Source organism: Falco naumanni, chromosome 1, assembly GCF_017639655.2.
Source record: "Falco naumanni isolate bFalNau1 chromosome 1, bFalNau1.pat, whole genome shotgun sequence".
NCBI classification, from domain to species: Eukaryota; Metazoa; Chordata; class Aves; order Falconiformes; family Falconidae; genus Falco; species Falco naumanni.
In genome coordinates, this window is record NC_054054.1 from 35,651,832 (window position 1) to 35,663,977 (window position 12,146).

Consider the following 12,146-nt stretch of genomic DNA (forward strand, 5'->3'; position numbering starts at 1 on the left):
ACCTAGATAAAGCAGGAAGAACAGGTAAAGAAACAGAGACAGACAAGGCCTCAATTTGGAAAAAGTTCTGAAGCTAACAGACATTCTGGAATTTTGAGAATTTTTCTTTCAGACAATTCTCTGAAATTTCTAGAGTGACTCTTTTCTTAAGGGTCAGACAACAAAAAGCTCAAGTAAACTTACAAGAAGGCTATGTTAGGACAAAGATTTAATGAGTACTATCTTTTTAACAGATTTAGCTGAGCATCTACTGCTAGAAAGTAGAAATATCAAATCCAAATCTACTCCTAAATGTCCTGGAAGATGTGATTGTGTGATATGACAATTTTCCTGATAATATTTAGTTTGTTAAGATGGGAAATACTGAAAAAAATATTTACTGGAAATACTAACAGAGTGAAAAAATTGCTAAAAAATTCAATGCTGACAAACATAAAACAAGATATATGACAACTCAACCTTGCAGTGATGAGTTCAGAGTTGATTCTCCCTATTCAAAAGGGAGATACTGAATGTACAGATGGGTCTAAGAGGCAAAACAGCTCCTTTTCAAAACCTGAGAATTTTGAAAATATTTTTTCTTGAAATTTTTAAAAAATTACGTTTTACTCTGAAGAATTCGGGTTTCAAACAGAAAGAGCCTGCAGAAAGCCCACAGTGGTCTTCCTTTCCTGAAAAATATCCTAAGTGATGTAGAATCTCTACTAATACAACAGGCTAAGATAATAAAAGCAGCTCTTTTGCCATGGAACTTGACTGATATGTTTATTTATTCCCTCTATTTCCTGTAGGTTCCTCAGAACACAAAACCCATCACAGTAATAGCTCTCTCCTGAAATGCAAGGCATAAAAAGAAAGCATTGGCAAACAAGATACATACTCACCTGATACAGCAATAAACACCATTAATACTCCTTCCTTACTGAAGGACAGGAAAATGACCCAGCTTAAGCACAATGTTATCCAAAAAATATAATGCAAAGGCTTAAAGGAATAGGTATGTTCAAAGCCATATTAGAATAGTATGTTTGGAAACAGTATTTCTGGCATTTCTTAAAGCTCTTGCTTTTGGATTATTTTTCTTTCAAATCATCACAGAGTAAGTTCTGTTTATCCTAAAATGCAGGCAGTGTTGATCTTTTTCATTTTCAACAGGAAATATAAGATAAAACTTGAAAGGAGAATCAGGTTTAGTACTGGTAACAGAACCTCTTTCTTCTCTCATCTCCCAGATCTTGCATTTAATGTCTGGAATGCATAAGTAGTTTCTGAAACAGAAAAGTATAGTTTTTATTTGTAAAGAAAGAAAACATTAGCAGGGTGGGTATGATGAACGTAGAAGAAAGGAAGAGAAATGGCAGTAACACACCCCTTCAGCTACAAAAGTAGTTCTAAATGAATTTATGATAAGGACATACCTGCTAATAATGATAGTAATAGACCTGGAATTAACTGGGCATCAACCACCGTTATGGGCAATAAAGTATTCGCCATTGACATCAGGAAAATCTTTCTTATTGAGGGAGTAGATATGCATTTAAAGATGCAAGAAATACAAAACAGAAATTTCCATAGAGATTTCAAGAAAATATTCTTGGGTATCTTCTCTTAAAAGTTAGAAAAAGTAAAATTATAACTTTTATAAAACTTTTTTTATATTTTATAAAATTTTATAAAAAAAATTATAACTTTATAAAAAGGGTTTATAACTGCAACACAGGCTTAGTGTTAAAATAAGGGCTCACATGAAGAATAAAAAGTGAACATATAGGTGAATTTCTCTTAAAAAGAAAACCCTACAATTTTGAAATATTCTCCATATTGTAGACAGCTTTATAATTTTAAAGTTCAAAAAGTTAAGCTTTTTATAATGACCTATATAATTTAACGTTTGTCTGAATTTTGAATTGAGAATTTTTACGCAGAAAAAAGGACTGATTTTGTCAGCTTATTGAGTTCTTTAGTGTTTAATCTTTTTTTCCAGACACACAGGCCTTGCTGCAAACTTGCACCATTGCTCTATTATTCAAAGATGTTCTTATCTTCTCTGTGACTTACAGAACAGCAGCTAACATTCTTCCCTAATAGGACAACATTGGCTACTGTTATCTGGAAAAAGCAGCAAATGTCAATCTTTTACAAAAAAGATGTAGCTTAAAGACTAAACCGTTTATATTGCAGTAGACAAGTCTGTCTACATTTGACAATAAACTATACCGAAATAGAAAACAGTTATCGAAATTTATACGCCTTATTTAGATGAATATGCTATAGATTCTCTTTGCAGTAAGAGTCAACTTTTTATTTTGTATGACTAACATGGAAGCAATAAAAAAAAGAATAATCCTGTAGTAAATTATCTGACTTAAATTTCAGACCTAAAAACATTATTCTTGCACAAAGACCAGGCTTCTTTTACATGGAACAGGATATTATTCCTTACATTACTCCAAATACAATTTCAACAAAATCAAGAAAGGATTGAGCCCATTTTAAAATAGAAGTCTTGAGTTCTGGTAAGTTCAAGCCCAGCAAAAACTCATTAGTTTTAAGGTGTAATGAAAAAATGCAAAGGTAAGCAAAGATTATTCCTCACTTGATTTTACCATTTCTGTTAAAGATTATTAAACTAAGTTATGTTTTGAACCTTTTTATTCATATTTTAAAACATATCTTTCCCTTTAGTTCCCATAGAAAAACACATTAAAATAGATACAGCAATCTTTGTTGGATTCATGAGATACTACAACTGCGCAGCATGAACTACTAAGAACACCGTTTAACTTTAGATCCCGTGTTCAGTTAATGATGTATATGCTGCTGTCCAAGTTGTTAAGACTAGAGTTATCAAACTAGCCCAGTTATCAGCAAGAGCACAGTTACAGCAACAGAGATTGGTGTGTCCTGGCCAACAGGCTTCCTGGGTCATGTAGCTTGTGTTGACCTCAATATTACAGCCCCAGTAACAAGTCAGGACCTGAGCGACCCAATTCACCAGTAACTTAGGTATGCCTACATAGGCTACAGTTACAATTTTATTTAAATGGACTTAAGTGAAAAACACAAAGATTACCTGAGCCAGCTTATGCTGCTGCATATACCCAGGGTTTAAGTGTCCACGTTAAAGCTCACTCAAGGTAGACAACAAAAAAAATCCAATCATCCCCTCGTCACGTTCTGTGTGTCCCGTCCCTCCCCCCCAACATTAAATACATAACAGAAATAAATGCTGTTAGTATACCTGACGAGACTCCTACCATGAGAAGAATGCAGAAGACACTGCAAATGAGGAGAGAGCTAAATGAGTAATCAAGACAACTTAAGTGAGGTGGACTTCCTTAAAGTTATCTATGGGCTAAAGTGTGCTGCTGAGGGTCAGCACAGGTCTGAAAAGTCTTTACCTAAAGCCTGAAAACTTTCTCTGACATCTGTGCAATTTTCAATAACCTGTCAATTTAAGTTGTCTCCTCTCATTTCCAGGTCTGTGTAAAAAAATTCAAGATACCAACTGTCACGTTCTGTCCTCACATTGACTAAAGGTCTATGACATCATTTGCTGAAGCAGTATTACTGTTCTAGTACTGGGACAGTACATGTTAAATAACCTGTAGCACTTCAAAAGCCTACAATAAAATACAGAAACAGACTTACACGGTAGATACGTACACAAACAATGATATTTGATAATGAGAAGATAGAAAGCACATTCACTGAGAAGCTGTAGTGATTTAGTTTGACTGTCTTGTAAGCCAATTTGGTCTTGGTTCTGCTACTTTTCTCAGGGAACTCCTTTCCATTCCCGCATAAGGTGCTTGGCTGCAATGGTTCCCTGCAGGGTCAAAACACTCATTTTAAAGATGAAACATGGAACACTAGAACAGTTCTCTTGAGGTGAGAAAAGGCTTAGAAGTGCAAGTGAAAACTTGCAGTCAACAGCAGGGAAAGGACTAGCATCTTTAGGCAGTATGCATCTATTATATCAGTTCAACCATATGGCCACAAGAATCTAAATAAGGAATGACTGGAACATCTTTTGCTGTATTTCAGAGGCTTGAAAATATTTCAGTTTATGTACTAAACACTATTTTAGCAGTGAGCTTCTTACCATGCCAGTGTTTGGTTTTCCTTAACAACCTGTTTATTTCTTCTTTTTCATCCCATTACAAAATGAAAGTTTACAAAGCATTGGAAGATATTTAAAGATTAATGTGACTGAATGTTACTAATTTACTGATCAAAGGAGAGTGTTTTGTGTGCTTTATAGAGCTATGAACAATGACAATATTTATTAACTGTTACACTTACTACTACAATGTTTTATTATTACACAGCCATGTAGTCATTGCTGTGTTCTTAAGACAGGAAAAGAAAAATGTAGACATATACAGGAACACACAACTGGCCAGCAACACCAAAAAAACCAAAACCAAAGCCCCAAATCAAACAACAACAAAAACAAACCAAAAAACTAAAGCATTGTGTGGTTTCATTGTATTCAAGGTGACTGTGATATCTGTGATAGTAGCCTTGACCTCATATATACCCTAAAATGTTACAGGCACTCAAAAATCACCACAGCAGACGTAAAGTAGGTTGAGAAGAGCCTCTCTGAGGAGGTACTATAATAGAGGACAAAGTACCCAAGTATTCACTCACCTCATAAATCATAGAAGAGGAAAATTAACCTGTGCAGGCAATTTCACAACAAAGTCCTTAGTAGTGAAAGGACTTTTAGTGCTCAGATAACTGAGGGTGATGTGCAATAAATATTGTAACACAACAGTATCACAGCCTGTTACTGCCAAAGAGGATAGCTGTCCCAGGCTATTCTGGGTACCCCCACCTGCTTACTCCCATCTTCTTCTGGTGTTGCCTTGACTTTGTGCCTAGCCAATTCAGTTTGACTGAAATCTGCTTCTCTCTTGCATCTGGTCTCCCCACAGCTGAAATGATCCAGTTCACACATTTCTGTGTGCAGCCCTTCCTGATAAACCAATTCATTAAGAGGGACAGACAAAGGGTCAGGGCAGAACTTCATGGGAAAAAAAAGGGCTGCTGGTTTTGGCTTATCAAAGGTTATGGACCTCCAACAAGCTTCTATAATGGTGGTTGTCTAATTAGCTGAGATATACCCAAATTAGGCTAGTAAGTAAAAATCTGCTTCATGCAGCAGAAAAAATAAAATACCTGAGATCTTTGACACTCCATCTGTGAGTCAGAGAGGACCCTGATCCTGAATAGCTGTCCATATGGTTGTCAGCAAAGCAGGAAAAACATACCAATAAAGAATTTATATTAAAATTTGCATTCAATATTTATTGCAATATTAGCAGAAATTAATTATTAAGATTAGCAATATGGACCATATTTTTTTTTTTGTTAGACAAACAAAAAGCCCATTCCATACCCCACAAGCCCTTGATAGACCTCATCAATCATGCATACACTGGGCACAAATTCCTCCTTGACCTTGATGACCACATTCTGAAGCATGATATTTTGATATTTTTGTTTTAACAGGGAGTTAGAAGTGTTCTGATGAAAACATGGAGAATGCAGAGGGTATTACCCAAATCCTGCCTGGAAGTAGAACAACAAAAAGGCTTTGAACAGAAACACCAATTCAGACTCCCAAGTCTAACCACCTCCCTCCAAAGGCATACAGCCTCATTTTTTTTTTTAACAGAATTGTGTCAAACATTTTCATTTTTACACCACAGCTCACCACTCTCCCAGTTTTGGAGGGATTCCTGGGTAGAATGTTTGCTGAACTTCTGAGCAGTCTACGAGTCTGAACCATCTCCTCTCTTTCCACACATCACCCTTGAAGATTAAGTTGTAATCATCATGTTGCCTTGGTCACAAAAAGAGCTATTCCACTTCATTATCAGTATGGCCATCAAACTGTAGTGTATTTTTCCTACTCATTTGAGCCGTTCTAATTTCAAATGGTTCTCAGTATACTTTTAATTAAATGCATCCCCTTTGTAGTTCATTTCGCTTGACTGTCAGACACATTACATTACGAACCTAACCTTTTAAGCATTATTTAAATAACATAAGTCCCACTGACACCTGCTTTTGGTTCATCCAGAGCCTTTTTCCTGCTTCCATTACAGTTCCATTTTTATCTCATCCAGGATAATCTCCTGCTATGCAGACCTTATTTCAATCAGGAAAGACCTCCATATTCTAGGCATACATTTTTCAAGGCCATAAATACTTCTACGAGGACTTCAGTTTGCTCTTTACTCCAGCAGCTTCTCTTCTTAAACAGAAAGATGTTCATGCATCATGAAGATTTATCTAATTTGTTGCTAAGGTGAAACTGTACCTGTACAGCAAAGCTCACAAGCCTTTCAAGAACACCTACAGATCATCACAGCTTCTTCTAGTTCTGGATCAGTATTAGTTAGTACACATTTATGTCAATCTTTTAAGCTGGTGGGAAGATCATCAGAAAACTCACAAAACTCACTAAACTCAAAAACCAGAAGTATATCAAAGCCATGCCTGTAATAAAAATACTTTTACACAAAGCTAAAGTCACAAAACCAACTATGAAATAACAAGACATTAATCTCTTTCAGTGCTCTCCCATTCACTAGAACAATTGCTTTTTTATATATACTAAAATAACATAATGATTGTATCCGTTCCCTCTGCAGAAGTAAAGGAGTAATTTACACTGAAGACAATTTATGATCAGTGCATCAATGCAATATTATGCAAGTCAAAGTCAGCTTCAAATGAAAAGTTTTGACAGTTTTTAATGTGTTCAATTACAAAATAATTAAAGCAATTGTTTGCTGGTACATCTTCATGAAAAAGGCTATATATAATATAGAGAATACAGAAGCGTTCCATCAGTGACATATGAAAAAACCTACAGAAAACTGGAGTCACTTGTCATAAATTGTTATATCACAGCTTAAAGGAATTTGATAAGGTATTCAGGCTAGCAATCTCCCACCGTATCAGCACCTATTTTTCTATAGTTCACACAAAAGCACAACTACTTCATCTGAAATTATCACAGCTGTCAACTACTTTTATAACTACAAGAAGCTGGAGCTTAAGTTACTACTAATACATAAGCTCACATAAGTTCATGAACTTAGCCTTTAGTTCCTTCCATGGGTTCCAATGGAATGGTTTCAATTAAGTGAACTCTTAAAACCAGACTACATTTTTTCCATTAGCTTTTTTCCTAAGTAATTCTTAAAGTGGGCATAAACAATAAACCAAACCACATAATATCCTCAGGAGGAAAACAAGAGGAATCACTTAATTTTACAGTTGGAGAAAGCAGACATAAAGAAGTTACTATAAATGAATTATGCAACAATACAGGGATAAAGACTCTATGTAATCCCAGATCATAAGTCAGTATGATAGGAAAAGCATAGCACATTCAACCTGATCACCTATGAAGTAAATGAACATGCACTGCTAAAAATAACTGGAGAGTCTTCACATATGCTAAATGTCACTTATAGTAATGAAGTGCTTCAAACTACATTAATTAGATTGTCTAGCTTATCACTTTATGGTTAAACTAAGGTTGAAGGGAGGATTTCTTTCATATTTTTACAATACAGTGTGATCACTAATATGAAATACTATTCTAAATGCCTTACACGTGCATACATGTTAAAACACAATACAAAACGTTTCCAAATATTCCCTGAGGATTGGTTTTTGCATTTGCCTGTACGTTTTATGGTCATTTTACATAGCAACAAGGGAGAAATATTTTTTTAAAGACACATGAAAAATATGCCTCCAGATCAACAAAAATTGTCTAGGAGGGGAAAAGATAAATAAAGCAGGAGTACATGTAATAAATAGAGCTATTTTAACACTTGAAAACTGACCCAATTCCAAAATGTTGATTCTCTTTAATCCTATTTTCCATGTTTTTTCAGACACACATTTGCCCTTTCATTCAGTCAAGTCAAACATAAATCAAACAAACATGCAATAAACAAGTCTTCATGAATACGTACATTGGGACTTTGCATAGGAACTTCTTCACTTCTAGCTCACTCTGTGCTTAAGACAAAAAAATCCTTTTGCAGTAGAACACTAACTTAACCCATTCTATCTCCTGCTGCCCAGTTACTTGTTGACACCACAGCATGCTGCTCCAACTTAAAGTTTAGATGCAAATGTTTGTATGCAATGTCATAAGCTGGACCACAGAGCTGATGTGAAGGGGAAAAAAAACCCAACAAACCACAAAAAAAAAAAATTCCCAAACCGAAAAAAACTACCGATATCATCCCTCACAATGTATTTTCAGAAGAGTATGCTTAAGTCACATCAGTTACAAAATGCAGTTCACAGAATAGTCTGATGGGAATGAGCAGCAGTGGGAGGAAATCCCTTAAGCTGCCAAACACTTCAGCTCTGTGAAACTATTCTCAGCATTCATGGAAAGTATTCAGGGCTCTAACTGCAGTTCTCTTAATCCCAGTTCATATTTCAACATGCACTCAACAAAGCGCAGCAACACCAGGTAAAATGAGCATACAAGCGTGAAAGTTTGTGAAGATCTTGCAGTATGTTTTAGAAACATAATTATGTCTTTGATTAAAATACCCTGAGGCATAATATTCTTTGATATCACTTATACTAAAAATTAATCATTATAAACCTAATGGGAACAATTATATTTCTGCTGATTCCAGAGCCTACCATCAAAAATTATTTTGCTTTACAGCATACAAAGCTTCCTTTACAATAACTGGAAAGGTAAAGGGGAGGGGAAAACCAACACACATCGTTGTATTAGAACAACAGTGCCTCACACTACTGCTTATTGTTGTTAACCTATAATAAGGGTTTTCTTCCAGATAGTAAAAAAACTCACTGCTTCCAAAGAGGAGGAGGTTTGTAACCACAGATATAGCATCTTTCTCTCTTAAGATAAGGTCACATTGCATAAACAGGTATACTAAATTTACTACACCTCATGACATCAACTGTAGGATGCTCAAGTGAAGAAATATCACACTTTTAGTATGACTTCTTTTCCCCATTTGAAACACTGAAGTCACAAGTGTTTTAACTAGTACCCTTGTATTGATTGCTCATCTCACAGCTGACAGACTGCATCATCCTAGGTATCCTACAAAGAACACAATACAGGCCTCTATTGCACAGAAATCTGCCTAGATACCACAGAAGCAACATACTATCATTCAACAACTTTTGCAGATTTAATAGCTTTCCTGAAGAAGTGCATTTTGCTGTCTCAGGATTACAAGTGAACTACTTAGATTTTCACCACACAGGGTTAAAATCAGATTCTAGAAAGAAACTGCAAAGGAACTATAAGTGTTTGGAAAGAAAGGTAGTGTAAAATAAATAATTTTAAAAGCAGATTAAATTACAACTGCAACTTTCAAAATGAAGGCTAAGTTCCCATGTCAAAACAAGCAGCTAATAGAAAAAGCTGGTTTAGCCCTTGTTCATTGATGATTAGTAAAGAATTTTAACCACCTCTAATGAAAAGTAACTAAGTAAATTCCACGAATATTAGTAGCTTCTCATATATTTTGACCATCTTTCTTTTCTTTCTCCAGAAAAACTAACCTTTACAACACAAGAATGTACTTCTCAAACTTCAGTGTATCTATATCCTTGATTTTAGCTTTTTATTATAATAATAAAATAAAAATAGATACAATAGATCAAACAAAAAAAAAACAATGTGCAAGAGAAGAGGAAAAACAAATAGCTGTAAGCAAAAAATTGGGTTTAGTATGAGCAATAGGCTGATAGGCTGGTTCTACCACAGGCTGTAATAGCAACTTTAGCAACACAAACTTTGCTGTGAAGCCATATGGGCACCAGACAGCCACCCCCACAACTCAACAGATACTCTTGTTTAAAAAAAAAATTAGAAAGAGTACCTCATTTGAAAGAGCTATCACCTATTTGATAATTCACAGGGAGAGAGGAAAACTGCCACTCTCATCACGTATGAACTGTCACAACACTACATGCTACTAGCAGCTCAAGCTATAAAAAATAATTATATACATAAATATATATATGTGCAATATTTTTCACATTGGAATATTTCTTCAAAACTCTACAATAAATATACCACATTACCAGAAAAAAAAGCAACAAAATTACTTTTATATTAGAATTCAAACAAGGTGGCTCTACTCATCGCTGCTAAGACTTACAAGGAAGGAAAAACAAGTAACCGCCCTCCTCACAGTCTAGATTGCAGTTCTGCAAATTCCATGAGAGATTTTCTCCTTAATAGAACTGATTTCAAGACAACAAGTATTCTGTAACAGGCAAATTTAAAAGAATGTAAAACTTTCAAAAACATTTTCAGTCCAGGTTTCTTCTGCACCACGTTTGCTGTTGGGACTGGAAACTGAATCGAGCCTGATGTGGGACATAAGACTAAACCAGAGCAGAAACACATAAAAAAACTGCAAGAATAAGCATAAGAAAATTGGACATACTTACAAGAAAATAGAACACACTTAGTAATTAAGGCTTTGAGCTTTGAATACACTTGTGGAGATGCAAAACAATTCCAAGTTAGGTATAAACACCAGGATATAACTGAACTGAGCCTGTCTCATACTTAGGTACAACCAGACTTGAGTGATCTACAACACAAGTATCGGATCTTGAACATCAAAAGTAACATCATAAAGAATATATTCTAGGGTCATAACTACAATAATTTTCTTAGTACTTATGACCCAGAGCACTAGCATTCCACAACATGTAGTAGTATATACACAGATGGAAAATATAACTGAGAGGTTATCAGACTGCTTTTCAATATTACAGATTTGGGGTGAGAGGATTCTTACTATGTTTTCTATAGCATGTTTTAATTTCAGTAAGTGCACAGTCATATTGGATAAGAGTAGAAAAAAAAAAAGATCTCAATGGTAATCCCATAAGTTTGAATAGATTCATAAACCTGCTTTAAAAAATTAGGTTAGTAAGTACTTTTTTTTTGTAGAAGCTTCAGGTTTAGCATTCTACTTTAATGCAATTATGCTTCACTATCCCACGTAATGCATAAATATTTTGTTACATAAGGTGGAATTGTTCTATTGATATTTAAGGAAACAGAGATGTCGGAACAATTCTTATATATCTATACTACTGATTTTATAGTTAAACTAAATTAAATTCAGTAACTTTAAGAAAACAGCACTGGTTCGATTAATGATTTATAACCATAGAACATATATCTTGAACAGGAATTTTTTTCTTCATTGGAGAGAACTAGGCGTGACAAACTATCATGAGGAATAGTCTCAGGATTTTTTTAAAAATTATGTTTCAGAAGGTATCTAACATCTCCTGGCACTCAGCAAGATCCTCCCATCCAACTGTTCACACATGTAGAATGTCAACTCTTCAACTGTTGTGACAATGCTTGAAGTAGCATTGCATCAGCAATTACTCAAAGACTTGCTATTTTCAGTCATTACATGTATTCTCCAGCATCGCACTGCTTTGGTGGTTTTACTGTGACTTATAGCATCACTAGTACTAATTGTTTCCACTGATAGAACTGACTTAAAAAAAAAAAATAAAAAAAAACCTCAACCATGTAAGGAGGGTTTGAATGCACTATTAATATTTCTTTTTCAGAACATGGTACTGTCTTCCAAAACCGAATTTCATTTTTTAAAAAAGAAAGCAAATGTGAGAAGACCACCTTTAGCAAATTCACTCTGTTGCCCTAACAGTAAAACAACCTTGGCTTCAGTTTGATCAAAGTGAGCTCCTGCTTGGTCCTGAAAACAGGAGAAGCAAAGCCTTTACGTACAAAGGCTGAATTCCATTGCATAGTACTGCATTTAAGTTTCCAGAAGAAGGAAACAGTTTCAACAATTCTGGATTTTCAATTTTGCAGCACTACATATTAAATTGCACACCTACTGAAAGACCTTTTTCTAACATTCGCTGCATTAATCAGATGCATTCAATGATAAATCCCTGTAACTTGAATAATTTATATTGACTAACACATCCCATCCTTGCCGTAACTTCAACAAACAACAGATTCTTTCTCCTGGTTCCTGCCATGATTATCAGATATCATACATACTAATTATCATGCAGATTATAATTATAAGAATATAAAA